The sequence below is a fragment of the Botryllus schlosseri genome, chromosome 1 (assembly GCF_051294905.1).
Source record: "Botryllus schlosseri isolate E-star chromosome 1, Bs_hap1, whole genome shotgun sequence".
Taxonomy (NCBI): domain Eukaryota; kingdom Metazoa; phylum Chordata; class Ascidiacea; order Stolidobranchia; family Styelidae; genus Botryllus; species Botryllus schlosseri.
Genome location: NC_137236.1, coordinates 37,540,199 through 37,560,244, shown reverse-complemented (window position 1 = coordinate 37,560,244; position 20,046 = coordinate 37,540,199). Strand labels below are relative to the sequence as shown.

Here is a 20,046-nt window from a genome sequence, read left to right as displayed (position 1 = left end):
ACCACTGGGCAAAGTAGTGGAGTCCCCATTAGACAATGTCATCACTGAGTCAACAGTTTTCGCAAGATGTGGTAGGCCTTGATAAAACTCGCAGAACGATAGCGCCAGCTCACGACGTAAAAGTATCGATTGTGCAATTGAGGAAGAAGCAACTTCCTTGATGCCCAACTGTATTGTCAAACCACAGAGCGATTAATATAGATATCATATGGTGTTAGGTGCCATAGTATGCTTATTCAAGCAAACTATGTGTTCCGAAGTTGAGATGGAAGGTTCATAAGTATCTAGAACACGGTGCAATCGATGACAATTGCTGCCAATTCTGTGTACGCGACCACGTTGGACTGCCAGCACGCGTCGTCTCAAAGTGAAATATGCGTCGTTTACGATGAATCAAGATACAATAACTGACCAAATCATGATTACTTAATCTTTGATACAGTCAAATACGACGTGGTAAACACATATTACGCATCCAAGCCAAATATAAAACCATATTAGGCTAATTAATACACGACAAATGCTAGCGCTCCGTCCAAATCAAAAGTGCTGTTCCATCTGAATTACACGCGTGTATGGACAGATGGGAAGTGCCTAATCAATCATTCGTATATTATTAGGCAAAAAGCACTTACGCCAGCACACTCTGTGAAAAGCGATGAAATCCTGCGGCAGCAGACAGAAATTGCTTATGCGGTATCCTATTTATGGTGTTTGTCGACTATACTATGACCATTTACACCGGACCGGTTTTCCTTTACTTTTTATTACCTGACTGATGACTTGTAGCACGGCCCACTTCTAGGCTTTTTTGAGACGCCGCTTACACGGATGAAAGGGCGAGAATGAACATAGAAAACCTCCAAAACTTAGGTAGTAATTCTGGAGTAGACCTCGGTCGGACTCGAAACCTCCACCCACTGATGTTCCAGCTGTGGATTATACGTCTTTCCACGCTACCTCGACAGCGACTGATTAGTTTCGTTTTCGGCAATTTGAAAGGTCTGCGTGTCCTGTATCAGATCGGGTGTATTCCGGCAACACGGACACATGAAAGAATGGTATCGACCGCTTAGCATTTGGGCACGATCAGCTCTTAGAAACAAACAAACAAAAAATTATTGGATGTGTCAGGATTTCTTCCTCGTTTGACACTTTTCAGGTTATAATACTGGTTGCATATAGATGTTGCGCGAGCCGGAGCTTTCGGATGGACGAGAGAGCAACGGGGAGTAAAGTTAAGACCTATGATGCAAAGGGAGCTGGATTCGATGTATTGGTTCCATCTGCTGACGACTTGCCGTTCATTCGCTCCTACATTCATGAACTCGAGGGTCGTGTTTGTTGAAACTTGCATTTTTTCTGGTATCGGCGATCCTCAAATAGCATGAACACCTCCCAGAGTGCCGAAATTGTTTTTTTTCGTGATGTTGCAGACTCAGATCATTTCAGGCGGCTACGATTGCGGACACTTCCTCCGGAACTGACTGAGAAATTAAAATATTTAGAAATGGCGTTTCAGCAAAGGAGAGGGGTCAGTCGAAATTACGTGTCGTTAAAGTAGTATGATTATGTATCAAAACAATAGTTCTATGTAGGCTATACTTGAGTTTTCATTGCAAATTCACATTCGACGAAATCGGTCAAATCTCGGAATATTCGGTTATGTACCGAGCGAAATATATACCGACGATGTTTGCAAGATGTTTCAATGAATAATGCAGTGGTTTATCATAATTCATGTAAAGTGAATTGCGCGTATACCTTTACATCGTGAATACCCCGTTTACGCACTCCTGTCAAGCTAGCTTGGCGGTTTATTTCCCACAACAAGTTTTGAAACAAATATTGTATCCTGCATCGCACAGCGTGTCAAAATCGAAAAGTGCTGTGCCACTTTCGAGAGTGAGAGCCATTTGTACATTGAAAATGCTTTCAACCTTTTAGTTCAAATTGATCAACTGAATATACATGTATTTGGGGAACACGAAATCAAATCGTCAGACTATTTGTTCGTCGTATAATAAAGGATGATACTGTGTAGTAGCCTATTGTGACCCGCAACCACACATTATTACACTAATATAGATTTTTTTGTTTGGAATACATTCAGGTTAAAGTTAATAGCTGGGTGCAGTATTAAATTTAATGTAAGCTAAGATCTCTACCCCATTCTCAGTTGATTTGCCAGTCACACAAGGCAATAAAACAAAACACAATTCCAATTACCTTCTCAATATCGCCAATCGCAAATGTGAATTCGGGATGTGTACATCGGGCTCGAACCAGTGTTTGGATGACTCGAGTCAACTTTTCCGTATGACTCACTCTGCGAAAATGACTTGACTTGACTCGACGCTTCAGAAATGTGGATCGACTCGGGATCCGAAGCAAAATTTACGGTTCAATTTCAAGTCATCAAGTAATCGGTGTCGACCAAATCGAGGTTTCTGAAATAAGTTCGGATTGTTAGCTATACGCTGTTGTAAGCTCTGAGAGCATCCAATCATTTTATGATGGTGCGTTTCACCAAGACTCCTTTGTTATTCAGGCCTATATCACAAGTAACTTGATCACAAACGCTGCGATCGGATGTTACAACATATGTAACGTTGTCGAAAACTAGTATTAAAGTAATCTAATAGCAATATATCGATGTTCTATGAACAGGTCACATTGCCCGTGCTCATATAACCAACCCTCTTGTATGAATTAAATCGAACGAATATCGTTAATACGTTTATAATACTAGTCAACAATTAATGCAGGCTGAAATTGTATATCATGGTTTCTTTTTCTACCTTGTATTTCGGAAATGGTTGATGAATATAGACTGGGGCCATACCATTACTTACGTAGTTAAGCAGTTCAACGTATGCCCTAGCGCAGTGGTTCTCAACCTTTTTGGCTTCGCGGACCCCTTTTGACCTTCACGGACCCTCGCGGACCCCATCAAGTTTTAGTTTAATTTTGGCTCTATTATGGTGCAACCTTCATCTTTCTTGTGCACATATATGAACTGTAGGCTTGTGATAAACAGCAAAATAAAGATTTTTCTTGAAGATATCATCATACTATTTATGAAGAAATTGGTGGACTTTTATTATTTCAAAGCTAATTTTGCTGCTGTATTTCTTGAAGTACGTGGTCGTGTCTTGAAAATCCGCATCTTCGTTTTGATATGAACGAGGAGTGCCGAAAACCATTTCCGCAAAGATAGATGGAAGCTAATGCAATATTGACGCATAACGCTTCCGACGATACTTTTGGTGTGATCGCAACATTCATGGCACCAAAATGAAGAAACACATATTTTATGAACATATCACGTCCAGCATCTAGCGCAGGAACGGGCACCATACGGACAGCGGGCCGGATTCGGCCCGCAGAGAATTTCTACCGTCAAAGTGAAATCCTAATCTAAAAGTATAACAAATATAACAAATTTTATGCTACTAAGAATGGATCCACGTTTTCCAACCAGAGAAAGACTGTCATGAAACGACCTGTTCTGTTCGGGTTTAGATATATATATTTACGAGCAAACATTTTCGACCACGAACAATTGAACATGAACAAGACAAGGCTGCATACCAATATAACTGTTGATACGAATTTCAGGGTTTGAGCGTAATGCTTTGATAACGAAACGCCCCTTGTTCATAAAAAAAATCAGCCTTGTCGATAGGGCATCCCCAATAAGAATGCGCCAAATCTGATAGCCGAGCTTTAAGAGCAGGTAGGCTATATCATTGTCCGATTTATGACGAGTGTCAGCCGAAAATATTCGTGTTCATTTCAATATGAATAAACTAATCAATTGTATATTAAAGTTCTGTACCTCTGTACCTCCAAGAAGCTGTTCCTTGCATTGGCACAAATTATGGGAATACTTCGGAAATTTTTATTTCAAACGACTGTTCACTAATTTGATGAGACTGACAACTTCAAATCGAGAAGGTTTCGCAGACATTACGAAGTCACCCTGATTGACGTTACTATCTCCATATTTTTATTTTTTCCACAAACCCCAACAAAACGTCTCTAAACAGCAATATGTTTGTATCAGTAGGTTATTGGAAAATTGGCAATGAAAATGAGTTTCCACACTACGATAGTCCAGCATGTCAGACGAATATTATGATGATATGAGTCATGAGGTTTTAGCAGCTGTGGTGCGAAACTGCCTCATGCTTTCTCAAATTGAAAAATAAAATAAAAATTAGGTTATCAACCATTTTAAAAATTTAGAGGTCTCGCGGACCCCCTGAAATTGCTTCGCGGACCCCTAGGGGTCCGCGGACCCCCGGTTGAGAACCGCTGCCCTAGCGATACAACGCCTTTTTGCGTGCATATTCAACTCAATATTCGTTCCTTGATGCAGAAAATATGGGATCTCAATCTGTATTAAAAACAGCTAGCGAAAGGCAATGACTCTGAATCATGCCGGGTACTTCAAAAATTCTACTTGAATTGACTAGTAACTTGACTCGTGACCTGATTTGACTTGACTCGACTTGACTCGAGTCACCTCAAAAAATCGAGTGACTTGACCTACTCGAGTAACCTTCAAAAATCGATTGACTTGACTTGACTCGAGTCAAAATGTGCAATGACTCGTGATGACTTGTGACTCGAAGATAGTGACTTGATCCTAACACTGGTTCGAACCCGATGGTTGTTCTATCAACGATGCGTGGAATATAGCACATAAAATTTTTATATCGTGAAGCAGAGTGGTTCTCGGGCGCGATTCAAGCGCAAAATATTTCTAATAGTAAAGTAGCAAGGCTAAAAGACCGACTGGACTTCGACTTTTTATCTATTTTTTTACTACAGTCCTTTAAATATGGAGGGGCACCAGACCTTTAAAATTTTGGTAAAAGATGACGGAGGAAAATGGTTAAGAACCACTGGATTAAATCAAAATGACGGTGCCGCTATCTAATTCGTGCTTCTTTTCTTCTGAAGATGCTGTAGGAGAGCTGTAGGTTGCGCCAAGAGCCAAGCTTGGTGTACAAATAACCTATCTGTTACTCCCGTGCTTATGAAAACAATAAGCTCTAATTTGATATGAATGGAAGAGATTTCAATTACCGCTTTTTACGAATTCTGTAATCTAAATCCTAATCTAATTTGGAAAAAAGTGTCTATCCATATTCTAATTCTAGATTAATGGGTAAAGCTGAATATTTGCCATATGACCGACTGGCACGATATCCGCCGGGGTATCAACCGCTTCAATGACGCGATAATTGCGCAGCTGCGGCAACCTGATTGGATCCACCTTCTGGGAAGAAGTCATTTGATATTTACTGGAACCATTTAACGACACCGGAGTCAATTCTCGATTTCTTTTATCAGAAGATCCAAGATAACGTTTCATATTTCAAATCCATATCATAATTCCCGGAACGGCCTTGCAGAAATGTTCAAGCGAAACCTTAAACACTTTCGACTCTGGTTTTAAAATTCAAAATTCAACCCGGGCGGTCTAATATGGGTGCGCTACGGGTCATCTTGGAGAACCAGATTTGAGGAAATGCGAAAATAGAAGAAGCGCCTTTGTGTTAAATGCAGCCTGTAAGATGTGTACGTAGCAATGACGACAAAGGAATGCAATAACCGTAATCACGGAACTAAGACCACATCTTATAACTGGTCCGACGACTCTCAATCTGTAATTGTAACAGTCGATCAAGTAACGTGAATTCTCACTTGGTCGTAGCAGTTGCCCGACATACCAGCATGCGACACATTGAAAAACGACAGATCATCATGAGACATTGTTACATGTGCTTTCACAACCCCAAACTTAATTTAATCCCCACCCTAACCCCGAAATAAAATCTTATATATATTTTAATCCCAAACCCAATCCTTAATCTCAACCATGTACTCGGCCCTGACCCCAAATCCTACCCACCTGCTCAAATGTCGCATGATATTATGTCGAATCTCATATGTCGAAGCATTTAATCCCGTGCTCAAGTCATGAAGTATGTCTCTTGATGTGCCAGAATCAATGGTTTATATTACTTACGTATAATTTTCCTAATTAGGTTAGTGAAGTGGCAGAGACGGACAACTACATAGGCCTACTCTCAGTTCTTCAATATTATTATCGTTATTATTGATTGACATTTTTACAGTGGTGCTACCCGCCTCTTTCAGGCTATGTGTCAAAGGTCTTTGGAAATCGTGCGAACGACTGCAATCTTTCTCTCGTACCCTCGTCCCCATCGTGGTCTTTGCTGCCGGGTCACGCTCAGTCCGGGCTTTTCAATGCATTGCACCTGCAGTGTGGTCCGCGATGACGAGCCCTGAGGAACCTCCGACACATATAAGTTGGTCCGAACCGGGATTCGAACCACTGCCATTGGTGTCGTGACGCTGGTGCTTGACCAACTGCGCCTCTCGCTTCCCTTTCTCAGCTCTTTAAAATTAGATTGGAATAGGAATTATCGCTAGACAATTTACTCCAAATTAAATCAGATTCAAACTTATGGAATTCATGGACATTGAATTGAATACCGAAGTAGAAGGAGATGCAAAAAATCAAGTTCTGTTCCTATCAAATCGAAGCTCATTCTTATAAGCACGAGGATGGAAAACGTATTTATACACCATGCTTGGCTCGTTTCGCACGACACAGTTTTGTATCATATTCAGAAAAACATATAATTGATCTAAACATAAAATGAGAGAATAAAACCATTTCACAAATTAGATTAAATTTAAATTACCGACAGTTTGCTCTTTATAGACTTACTAGAGTTATCTATTTGTCTTAAGGCTAACCGACTAAGGCTGATCGTTTTGTGCTTTTGAGGTGGGATAACTGGTTTATTCGTGACTATAACACAGCACTTGTTTCGGAATATTTTGCACAGTCTGCTGGCGGCGATAGGATATGCCCTCTGGTGTATCTGGCCGGCACGCGCGGTGATGGCATCGACCGCTCCGCGTGTAACTCTACAAGGAATAGTTTTACGTGTCGTCTCTACCTTTTTTATTGTTCGCTGACGTTCTCCGGGCCATAAATCTGGTTACATTGATGTTAGGCGTATCACAACCTTAAGATAGACTGGAGAGCAACTAGCACCGGGTGAAGGATTTAGTACGTGAAGAGAGGGCTGGGCGAACTTTGGTTCCAACTGAGTGTTCGTGGCTTTACGTTGGTCCGTTCCTATATTCATAGACTCAACTATCACTATTTGCTTGGAGTTTTTTATTTTCAATATAGTTCGGCGCTCCTCAGATTACCCTAAAACAAGTATCGAAGATTATTTCTCACTTCGGGCCTAGTTAGAAGCAGAAAATATGTTGACTGGTCGAGCGAAAAGTTTGAACTATATTTATCGGTGAATTAATTTTAATTCTAAATAGAAAGCAGTAAATAATATTGTTAGCGTACGACACGTTTTTATTAGGACACCAAAATGTATTTGGGATAATACAGAGCCCAGCTTGGTTCCTACATTGGTTTGTTAAGTAGCCGTGTGGTTTTGGTAGCTTCACTAGAAGATCTTCTGAAATTTACTATCTCTCGGCCTCAGACGAGGTCTTCCATTTCGCCGCGTGGTTTTTCTTATAATGCCGACTTATTTTGTATTCCTTAAAAACAGTTACGTGATCATGCCAAACTAAAATGACAGATTTAACCCTGACTTCAGTAGTCAAATATTTAATGCTTTAACGATTCTCGAACTACCGGCCTTCAGCGTCCACCTTTATTTTTATTCAAGACACGCCCACCCATCGTTTATTACTGACGATGACCGCTAATCGCATGCAATGATTTACTTTCTTCACGAATTGGGGACTTGGAGACGTGTGCTGTAACAATTTAAAACGAAGACCGTGTAATTTGTAATGCAGCAATAGTAACAAATGCGCCTAAATACTATACTACTTGGAAATGGTGACTTGTGTAATTGATTGCTACGGCATTCATTGCTATATTGGCTTTATATTGAATATGGATTACGCATACGACGTACGTTGGCTACGTAATCAAGGCACGTGAACTAACAGGCTTCAACGTAAACAATTTTCCTGATCAGTTTATGCAGCCCATATACATTTTTTTCCACGCAGTAAGATTCAAAAGTAGGTTAAATGTTTTTTGTTATTATTAGGCTACTATTATTCGTGAAAAAGAGAGCTCCGAGCAATTTTTGCAGGCCGGATCTGATAAATATAAAATATTCAGAATTGAAATTCCGCTGACATCGCAATGAGTGAGAGGGGGCGCAGTCCGGGTGTTATAGTATGTCAGTGACATGGGGCGAGGTTCATGTCTGGTGAGGCACTGACGAATTAGAGTCAGATTTACAAATATATGAACCCAAAATGGTGGATTTTTTCAATTGGCCACCTTTTTCTTATTACATTAGCAATTTTCACACGCACACAAAGTAAGAAGCTACTACATGTATCCACAATTGGAGGTAGCCTATAGGTGGGGACGGAAAACACAAAACAGCTAGCCTATACGTCAGTAAGTGAAATAATTTGCTCAGCAATAGGATACATGTCGGCCGTCGCAAATACACGATTCGTATTACAACGTCACCTTGCTATGGGAATAGACTATCGCAGGGGTTCTTAAAGTATGGGTTGCGAAGGCTATAAATTTGGGTCCCGACCGCACCAGCATCATCTGTTAATATGCATGTATTAGTTGCCGAAATTTCCGCAACAAAAAAATTCTTCGCGCCTCGGCGTGATTTCGAGTGGATACTTCGTTCCTGTCCGTGTTCTGTTCATTGTCCTGGGTAGTATCACCAATAAGCGGGAAACGCAGACAAATGGTTACGATAATATGGCTTGAGCATAAATATGTGCGGACTTTTGTATTACAAAAATTGTTTGATGTCATGATAAGATTTGTCTGACATTAGTTTCTCTGGAATGCTATAACTTGCGCGGCTAATACTCGGATATGGAAGAGGGAAGGGGTCATAACTGCGACACCTCATAATGTTTAATGCGAATAATTTACAGAAACAATTCAAACGTATTCGCAATTGGGAAAGACGGAAATTTCTTCGCCGTCTTAGACCGGTGGGATGCTTCAGTCTAGGGATGGCAATATGCTGCGGGTGCGAGACTATTAGACACAGGCATTTCTGGGCTGAGCCTTTCCGCACCAGGACACATGAAGACATGAGGTTTGGGCCAAAAGCCGTGCAAATAAGATCGGCGGTGATAAAACCGTCGATGGTTGGCCAAAACCCTCCATATTGATGTGTCCGGTCGTCGAAATAACCCTTGCAATCTAAGTCCTGCAGCGCAAATGCGACCCAGCGAGGAAAACAACGTTCCCAATTCGTAAAAACCGGGGTGACATATATTTTATAGATCTGCGTTTTGAGCAGCGGATTGTGTCGACCTTCTATATTTCGTACAGGCCCGTGAAACGTAGTGTCTAACATTAAAAATGCATATATTCCGATATGCTAGGCTTGGGTCGCGAGATACCAGTAGCACGCAGATTTGGATGGCGGTGAAAAGAGTTCGAGAACCCCTCGCGTATTGTATCACTACGTTGCGATTATCGGATTGTTACATAGCATTGAATGAGGCAAATGCATCTGTGCCTCACCTGGTCATTGTTGCACATCGCTGCCATTGTACCTAAAGCCGAATCGCATGTTCCTTGGAGATTTTGAAAAGGTTCTGACGCTCTGACGTTAATAATTTTTAGACATCCGGAATCAGTGCGATAATATCAGTCGATTAAAACCAGCATGCAGTTATTATCAATTCATGTTCTCCCTTGTGTGATTGATGCAGTTAAATGTATCGGATCTCATAAATTGTGTCGAGTATCTGAATGATACGATTTTGAATCGAGTATTAGTCATCGAGTCGAGTTGAGTACGACGTCATGACAATATGGATGACTTTGAAATTTTAAATTTATGCTTGCAGGGTACAAAGCTGCCGGTTGATCACTAGTTCTCATTAATGCCATTACCACTAACGTGCTTAGTATTGAACCATGTTTGTAACCAAGTCACAAGGTTCCGAGTCACAAGTCATTCTCACTTTTTTAGTTTTAACTCGAGTCAAGTCGAGTCAGTTTCAATTCAGCCTCGAGTCAAATCCGAGTCCAAGTCAGTGAGTAGAGGGTCGAGTCCGAGTCATACTGTTGTAACTCGACTCCGAGTCCAATTCATCGTGTTCACTGTTCAGTTTTGAGTTCAATACGGTTCAATCCACTTGTATCAACTCTGGTCCAGTGATATAGAATGGCTCACATTCAGCATAATATCGTATTTTTCCTCAGTCCTAACATTTCTGGGCCTATTCTCCAAGTATCGGGACTGATAGACGAAATACCAAAAATCTGGCAACTTTACTGTTCTTCGAAGTTACAATGAAATATCTGTGTTCGCCGTCTTAGTCACGAGTCATATGACTTGGTTCGAGTCATGCACAATGACTCGAGTACAAGTCGAGTCATTACACAAATTATCCCATGTCGAGTCATTTTACGCATTTAAATAGAAAGACTCGAGTGAAGCCGAGTCACTGAAAAATCTTGACTCGAGTCATTACAACCTGTATTGTACTACATTGTCTTGGGATGCTGTGATACGATCATTTGTGGTTTGAAGGCTTTCATGTTGGAAGACTGCATTGAAACTAAAATTATCCACGTTAAGATAAGTCTTGGTCGAAAGAGGCGTATAATTTCAGTACTAGTAGTGATGTCGTCTATCAAAAGTCAACTCGAATGATTACAATTAAGACTAGTTTTCGATTCAAGTGCTTGAGTAATTCCGTGTAACCGTAATTATACTTTATGCGGGTCACGGTGAAAGATGGAGTTAAATTTATTATATTAATTTAATTTAGGTCTAAATCAGTGTTCCCGAACTTTTGTGACTTGGGTCACACTAGAAAAATAATAAATCGTAGCTATAAAATATATGCTTTTTGAAAAAGAAATCCTGCAGTAATGCGATGGCTGGTCTCATTTATACGAAGATATACACGACTGAAATGAGGTTAAGTCGCATTCTCGACCAACATACCCCCATGTCCTCGTTAATTCCAAGCAGTCTCCCTCCTGTACAGTTATTAACTTCACTCAAGACAAAGAATTTATGTTTACATAGTCATGAAGATGCCAATGGCGGTAAAACTTCTATTACTTTAGTACTCATCGTGATGTAGAATTTCATAGGAGACAGCCATAACTCATCCATTTCTGTAGAAACAGCGTTATAACAAATATGCATTTTTGTAAATTGATGAACAGCTCTTCTTTAGAGAGATTGCTTGATGCATTGCTTCCATGGACAACCCAACTAAAGTTATAAACAACAAATCCTTCGAAGTAATATTGCAATTAAAATTGGAGTCAAGTCATTTTTCCCAAGATTTGCGGAGAATTTTGTTTTGTTTATGAGTTCATTCACTAACCTGCGAATAGATGCGCAACACCTGAGTACCGCGGTGCAGCTGCCGATTTGTGGTCGTTTCATAGCATGCAGGCGGATTGTTGTCGGCCAGATTGACTGTTAAAAATGCAGTTATGTTTGGTTTGGAGAGGATGCAGGGCATTGAGAACAGATTATTTAGTGGCGCAGTACATCTACCAATTGGCGCGGCTTCAAAGCATTCATATCAGTAAGATATTTGATGAGCAAGAGAAGTCACTAAATTCACTCAATCAATGTTATCAATTGGTTGCCATATTGTCTGTCATTCTTCAGTCAAGGTTTCCTTGAAACGGCTTGATTTGTATAATCTTACATAGGTTTTTGTATATATTGATAAGGAGAAGACGTTTTCATAATCTAGATCAGTGGTTCCCAAACTTTTTCGGTGTAAGGGCCAAATTTAGAATTTCAGAGTACGGTCGGGGCCGCACGAATACTACGGCTATGAAACGGACCCAAAGAGTCATCATGTCTATTTCGGAGTAGTTTTATTGCCCTGGCGATATTTCAAAACTGTACACTGTTTACCACTACTTATCTGCTATTGGGTGTCCGTTGAGTGAATCAGCTTTTCTCGCCTAAACGCGCGAAGCGCGGAAATTTCTTTACTTTCATGACTGAATCGGTCAATACGATCGGGAATTGCATGTATTGCTATCAATTTTCATCCTGTCTCTGTTCACGTAATCTGATTTACCGGTAGAGCTGAGTGCGGTGTGTTTGAAAAGGGATAGGCCCCATCAACAGCAATTAAACATCTCTGGGGTATAGGCCGTTGACAGGAACGTAACAGCACTTCGTCAGGACCCCGGGCTCCCATAGGGTGATAAACTGACCCCGCATCACGCTGTTCGCTTTTGCCACGAAATTAAAGTTGTACTGTTTAGTGAGACAGTGCGACGCTCGAATATTTCGATAATTCATGATAAAATCGGTGAATAAGATCAGGAATTGCATGGTCGTCCTCTTTGCCCACGTAATCAGATTTACCGGTATAGCTGAGTGAGAGATGTCTTTGAAACTGCCGACCCCGTAAAATTCTATCTTCGGGCGGGCGGACCCCTAGGTATGACTTCTTTACATTATGTTATTTCGTGACCTCCTGTTTGCTATATCAAAAAATGTAGAATTGCCCAAACCTACTAAACTGAAAGATCACACGATTTCAGATTGGTATTTCTTCGCTGGCATATAATTTTCTTTCCTGCGGGATGGTATTTGTCTTGTGAGGTTCAGATTGCCAAGACAAGAACATTCGGCGCCAGTCATTTAGGCGCCTATATGGAAAATTAAACCTATCTGTATTTTGTATATATAACGAAGTTTTTGGTCAGCATAAAAGCACTCCTGTACGGCCATGGCTTTCTCGCTGCCGATCGTTCTAACACACTTCTTGGAGTCACATGTTACATGGCCTAAAAATTTATATGTCTTGGTACGTTGTGGTGCGGTCATGGCCAACGATGATATGCCCATTTCTATAAATTTTGCGTATTTTTCTTGGGGAAGAGTAGCCTACCCAATAATCATGTTATGCGGCGAATTGAAATCGCGCATTGCGCGAAAATTTTCAAAAACTTCGCATAAATTTTCAAAAATTACTCTATAATTTATGCTAATTCACGAAATAATTTTGGGCCCCCTTCGAGCTCGGCCCCCCTCAATTGGGGGTTTGGGGTGCGGCAGTTACGGCCGTGACTATAGGACTACCATTTATGCTGCTTTTATCGGGCTAAGCAGTATGCATCTCGGCGTATTCAACCGTGAGTCCAGTGTTCCACATCTAGTTATCATAGGATTACCATACGTCCTCTTTTAAGATGATTTGTCCTCTTTTTTGATTTTTTTTAAAGATTCCTCGGATGACACCCAAATGTCTTCTTTTTTGAGATTATGTCTTCTTTATTGAGGATTTTGGTTACATATAGGGCCAAATTCGACTGATATTAAGTCAGCACTTTAGGAACGCTTCGGCGACTACTTCGGGAGCTGGACCGGAAAGTTGAGCCTCTTTTTCTTTTTTAGTCAAGCAACCACGAAGTGGAAAAAATTTACCATTTTTTCAGGATTTTCCTCCGGTTTTGAAAGTTATCAATACCTATTTATATCTATAGCTACTGCTCGTTCAACTGGAAAGTTAGGGCTCTGCATTGAAACAGCAGTGACGTAACGTTAGCAGTCTATACTCACAACTTTCCTGCAATTCTATAATTAAAAACTACAGAGGCCAAGTCAAGCAAAAGTATATTATAAATATAAATTTTATTTTTTGTCATAATCCGATTTCTTAATATATTTTGGGGGCCGCACGAAGGCTATCTGGGGGCCGCATGCGGCCCTCGGGGCCGCACTTGGGAATCACTGATCTAGATATTATTAAATTGGAAAAAATCGATTGGTAATTACTGACTGAGAATATCATTTATGAGTTACTGTAGGTAGATATGGATGATAACTCTATTGGCAGCAGCAGTAGTCCAATGTAATCGAAAAGAAGCTGAACTTCTCGTGATATTACACCGGGAGTTGGCTCGGAGGAAAGCAAACCACATTGTGATATTACACCAGGACAAATTATGGAGGACCTTGATGAGAAGGTTATTTTGACACCACACGGGCATGATAAATTACAGCAATTGATATCGGATTACATTCTCGCCATTCCCGTTGAATTAAATACACAAATGCAGAAGAAAGGGCCGCCACTCAAAATATCATTGTTATCAATAAGTTTAACCACGTCACATGAAGTAATTCATGGATGATGGTGTTAAAATAGCTCAAGACGGCTAACTGTTCACCTCCGTGTTCTTGCATTCTGTATTTCATAGCTTGTAGATTCGAAATGAAGATCGCAATTCTTTGCTTCGCGATTTTCGCTTACGTCGTCTATGCTTCTGGAGGTGAGTATTCTGCAATATGTTTCATGAATCAATCGCATCTGATTTCGATTTAAACAGAGGCCGAAAACAGAGAACCGATGGCGCACCATGTGAGTCAATTCACTATTTTGTCAGAAAGTCGCGAGCATTTGCGTCCGCCATTTTTCCTGGTTTTCAAATCGAGACCACATCCTTGCCAGCTATCGACTCCAAGCCTTTTAAATAAATTTCCCTCTTTTATAGATGATGTATGAAGATTCTCACGAATACGGACATGTACCCATGGCCCAATATCACCAGCCCAGCCAACATGTACCCATGGTCCAACCTCATCAGCCCATCCATTATCCACCTGTGGTCCAACCTCAGCCAATCTACCAACAACCCATCGTACAACATTTGCCCGTTTATCATGGACCTGCCGTCAAACCTAAACGAGACAGCATCTTCGACGACCCCCTTCTATTCATCGCCCTATTCAGTGAGTATCAACGCACATTTAGTACGTTCGATATAGGATTTTTGTAACGATACCGATAAAATCGATAACCAACACCGTCACGGTAAACCCCGATATATTTTAACCAGTGGTTCCCTACGTGGGCGATTTGGCAGTCTAGGGGGTCGAAAATAAAGAAGGGGCGATAGGGATCGAAAATAACGAAGGGGCGATAGGGGGCGAAAACGGACGAAGGGGGCGATAACGGGCGAAAATATCGAAGGGGCGATAGGGGGGCGAATGCGGGTTAAACGGCTATATTGGAGTCAAGTCGGAGTTGTAAAAGTATAATTTCGAGGTGGAGTCGGGAAGTTGACTTATTTTTTAGTCAACTCGCCGGTGATTACAGTTTGAATGCCCATTTTTCGGTTCCCAATATTTAGCGGCGATGAATGATGTGGAGCTCGAAAAGGGGACGATGAGTCGAAAAAGGTTGGGAATCACTGATTTAGACGATATTTAAATAATGGCATCCAGCTTAATCGTATTTCGAAAACCCCAGAGCATCCGTTCGAACGGTTTTTCGACCATTGCTATGCTTTGACATGAATGACACTGCAAAGACTGTATTTGGACACCTGTAAGTGGTCAGTAAGGAAGTACTTCAAATCAAGTAGTCGGATTTGCCTGCCTACTTACTGTACACTACTTACACAGGTGTTTATGGTTTTGACTATTGTCACTTAACAGTGATAAGTTCACTTAATTATAATACTTACTTTTCACCTAATTGGCGCATCGTTCATTGTCTGATTGTTTGGTGAAGCCATTAGCTGTATAAGGCAGTGGTTCTCAAGCTATTTTGACACGCCCCCTTTATGATATTGAAAAATTTCGCACGCCCCCTATCGTCATATAACAAAATGCAACCTGAATGCTAGCAATACAACGGATAGTTTGATGACATGGAATGTTATGACTGTTGATAAGACAATTCCTAAATTTTAGATTCGGAATATACTTAGAGCAACAACTATGAACTGGAGGTAAATCACCCAGCGCACGACAAAAAAATTTCAGTTAACCGCAGATATATGCCCCCTTTCAGACGCTTTACGCCCCCCAAGAGGGAGCGCGCCCCTAGTTTGAGAACCACTTCTCTAGGAAACAATCGTCACGGTCATTATCGGAAATATTTGCGCATAGGAATGATACGCAGTGTACGCAGTTTTTATTAGATAGCAAGTTATTGTTTGTTCCGGTTTGTCAAATCATAAGATGAAAATGCGTTTCCTTAATCCTGGATTGTTAAATCGACTCTGTCAATAATCCAATTATCTGATCTCCGCCCTCACTTCTACTTATACTTGACTACCAACCAAGACTACTTTGACCTCCTCTGCATGTAAGGCAGGGGTGGCCAACCAGTGACCGTAAAAGGAAATTTGTGCGGCCGTGGACATGTAATTTGAATTTACGTATTGACTCCAGATTTCTTGATATATTTTATTAAACCTTGAAATTTTGTTCGCGCTTGGCGCGATTCAATGTGACTTCATTATTCGATTTTAATGTAGTAGGGCCATTTGCAATCAGAGCCCCACATTACAGATTCGAACAGCAGAGGAAATTGATGGGCCCCATGTAAAAATACCAATTTTGAATCGTGTACTCCTCACTATACCGACAATCCTGATGGGAGCTCAAGAAATACCAGCATGCAACAAAGTGACCAATAACGATTGGCCCACCCGAAGATGCATCATCATTTATAACTCGCCCTAAATTTTCGAAAACACCCCCTTCATCAACTCTACCAGTGAATCTGATCACATCCATGGGCTGAGAAAGGATAAATGTTTATTAGTAATCTGAAAAACTACTAATATTATTCACGAAATTCATTAGTTAATCTGAGGAAATTTTAGCGCTTCGCGCGAAAATGTACATACCCATAACATGGCCAGTGACCACTCGCGATTTCGGTGCGTATAGCAAGCCTGTATGATTAAATCGATTAGTCCGGAGTTCACCAGAAATGGACAGAGACACTCTAACATGGGTATTTGGCGTCCAGCTAGTTTATTAGGACTATGCCAAGGATTGCGGGCGTAGGCTACATGTGTAGTCGAAATGCGGCCGTGAATGGCAAAAAGGTTGGCCATCCCTGATGTAAGGTATATGAAACATATTAATATTCACATGCAGTCGAGGAGTCTCACATTATGGCTGTGTGATTGCCTATTACCCTGCTGTGACGTCACGAAAATTTGGCTGTATATTTTCAAATCAAATTACCGATACCGATTTTTTTGTCCAAATGTGTTATCGACTCGATATTAACGTCGAACCGATAAATCGGTCGGGCTCTAGTTTAATGTTTCCTTCATTCATTCTCACGCAGATGTGCTATTTCAGATTTTTACCTACGAACGATTTTCTGATGTCTTTTTTTCAGTGTCGATGACAAGGACCACGACTACAACAGCAGCAACGACTACAATGGCCCCAGGCACGACCACTGCAGTGAGACTATCTTCATAGCTCGTCTATCGACTCTTTGACTTACTATGCCGGTCCGTGACCTCCTATGGGCAAGGGTTGTAACCAGCAATCCACAAGGTTCCGAGTCACAAGTCAATCCCGATTTTATAGTTTTGACTCAAGTCATTTTCAATTCCCCACCGAGTCAAGTCTGTGTCCAAGTCGGCGAGAAGACGGTCGAGTCTGAGTCATCGTGTTATGACTCGAGTCCGAGTTCAAGTCATTGTGTTCACTGTGCAGTGTCGAGTTAAATTCTTATAAAGCCCACGTTTATTAACTCTGCTTGGTGGTGTATAATGCTCCACATTTATAATACACTAATTTTCCTAACTTTTACCGGTTTCTGGTCGCATTATCTAGTACCAGTACTAATAAATAAAATACCAATAGTTGGGTAACTTTCCTATTCTTCGAAATTACAATGAAATGTCGGTCTTAGTCGTCGGAGTCTCGAGTCATATGACTTGGTCCGAGTCGTGCGCAATGACTCGAGTGCAAGTCGAGTCAATACACAGAATCAAGTAGAGTCGAGTCATTTTCTCCGTTTTGAGAAAATGACACGAGTCAAGTCGATTCACCAAAAACATCGTGACTCGAGTCATTACAACCCTGCTATGGCCATACTAACACTTACAGTCAGATTGTGAAACTGACTGTGAAATCTCTAACTGCTTCAGGAAGAGCAAAAAAACCGTAAATGTTGCGATACGCCACGAAAGTTCTGTGTCTCATATAATGACAAATTTATCATCATAACATTAATAATATAGCCTGACCAAACATTCCAGTTTAGTTCATGCCCAAACATCACAAAGGATGTCAAACCTTTGAAATAGATGCGTTTAGACACTTGCCTTAGACTAGATCCCATTTCTGTTGAATATATCGAGGTTGTCGTTCAAGGCGTTAATTTTCGGTTCTATCAAACTACTGACATCGGCTGGGCTATAATTCTTATATCAAGGATTTTGGAATTTAGTAATGCACTAATGCCGAGGAAGAATGGATAACTGTGGCGTTTAACATACGACGTTTTTCTGGAGTATGACTGCGATTGTTATGGTGTTACTAAACGTAACGCAGTTAAATGCTGCAAATCACTACTGTTTACGGACAATGTCTGCTCGAAAAGGAGCGTGATTCATAAAAACTTGAATCTGGTGAACTGAAATTCTGTCGTGTGCAATTGTGCAAACTACTTGAATTTCAAGTTGCGCCACAAGAACTTGAACTAGAACTGAACTGATCTAGAACTGACGCTCTTCAAATATCCACAACCAACTAACTAATCACAACTAACTCATACCTGATTATTGAAGATAGAGCCGGTATTTCAAGAGGACAGGGTATCGAGTTTGAGAGGGAGTGTGTTTAGACCACGGTCGGGCAGCATACTGCTCGCGGGTCAGATCCGGCCCGCGAAAGGATTTTGACCGGCCCGCAGAGAGTTTCTACCTCAAAAATGAAATGATATTCTGAAAGTATTGACAAATTTTATGCGTCACAGAATTAATACAAGTTTGCCAACCTGAGAAAGATGGACATGAAACTACATTCTCTGATCGAGTGTAGCCTACATGTATTTTAGACAATGAACATTAACGAGACAAGGCTGCGTTACAATATAACTTATGTTCACGCGCATGCCGTCTTTACTCAGGGTTTGTACATAAGACATGCAGCCAGAGTTCAAAGAACTTGTTGACAACTTTGACCGACCACAGATGCATGATTGACTTTAACAGCTACTGTTAATAACTTCATACTTTTTGGTCTCTAAAATTTAAACATAAATTTTACAATAAATACCATTGATTTAAGTGGATAAATACGCGATTAATGTATCGATTCCGTAATTTTGTCGCCAGGTGCTTCATTTTCCCATATCCGGCCCGTCGAACGGAGAAGTTGCCCGCCCCTGGTTTAGACCCTGCATGACTATGCGAGCTATATAGCAATGGCTGCAAGAACATCACACAGCGAAACCGGTATTATGATTCACGCCAAACGACGACGCGGATTATCTAGTTGTCCTGAGCCAATTTTTTAATTTGTAAAGAAAAGTAGAACTACTTAATACACCAATAGTATGTTGAAAGTCAACTAATTAGTTTGCTATTATGTACAAGCATGTTCGCTGAGGTTGCGTCGAAACACCACCGAATCGAAATTGGAAAACAAATGCTTCGACAAATTTATGGTTCTGCTATTCATTAGCAATTCACTTATCCGATTTCTGCAGAACCCGTTAGCCGGCTGAACTCAAGTGGGCGATGATAATTGCTACTACCTATTGTCTGCTGATACTCTGAACTGGGACGAGGCCAAGGCCAAATGCGAAGAAACCGAAGGAGCCAGACTCGCCGTCGTCGGTTTCAATGCGCCAACAGCCGAGAGAGAGTGAGATTTATTTCCTTGCATTCTTCCCTTCAGTGATTCTCACCGCATTGCTGAAACGCATGTAACAAATGAAAGGAGTAATTTCCAAAACATGACGAAACCACCTTAATTGCAAGCAAAAAATGAAGGCCTGGAGATGTACCAAGCAAGTAGTTTCTAAGAGTAAATCTGCTCACACACTTTTTGTCGATCGTAGGCGGTGGCTGTTTTAAAAGTTCTCATTACCTCTGACAAGAACCCCCCAGTGATAGGACTCGACTCTTTTATATACAAAGTTGGTCAAATTTGACATACAGCAAGAAGTCGTAGTAACGCCGTAAAT

At 40.9% G+C, this 20,046-nt stretch overlaps 1 protein-coding gene across 1 annotated transcript in view; it reads right to left on the bottom strand.

Annotated features, from left to right (window-relative positions):
• LOC145436218 (uncharacterized) overlaps window positions 1-18,837 on the bottom strand; it is a 135,021-nt gene extending 116,184 nt beyond the window's left edge. The window contains exon 1 of the mRNA XM_080313577.1: window positions 18,834-18,837. The gene's annotated coding sequence lies outside the window, so the exon portion shown is untranslated. The remainder of the gene's footprint in view (window positions 1-18,833) is intronic.
• Window positions 18,838-20,046: the final 1,209 nt, after the last annotated feature.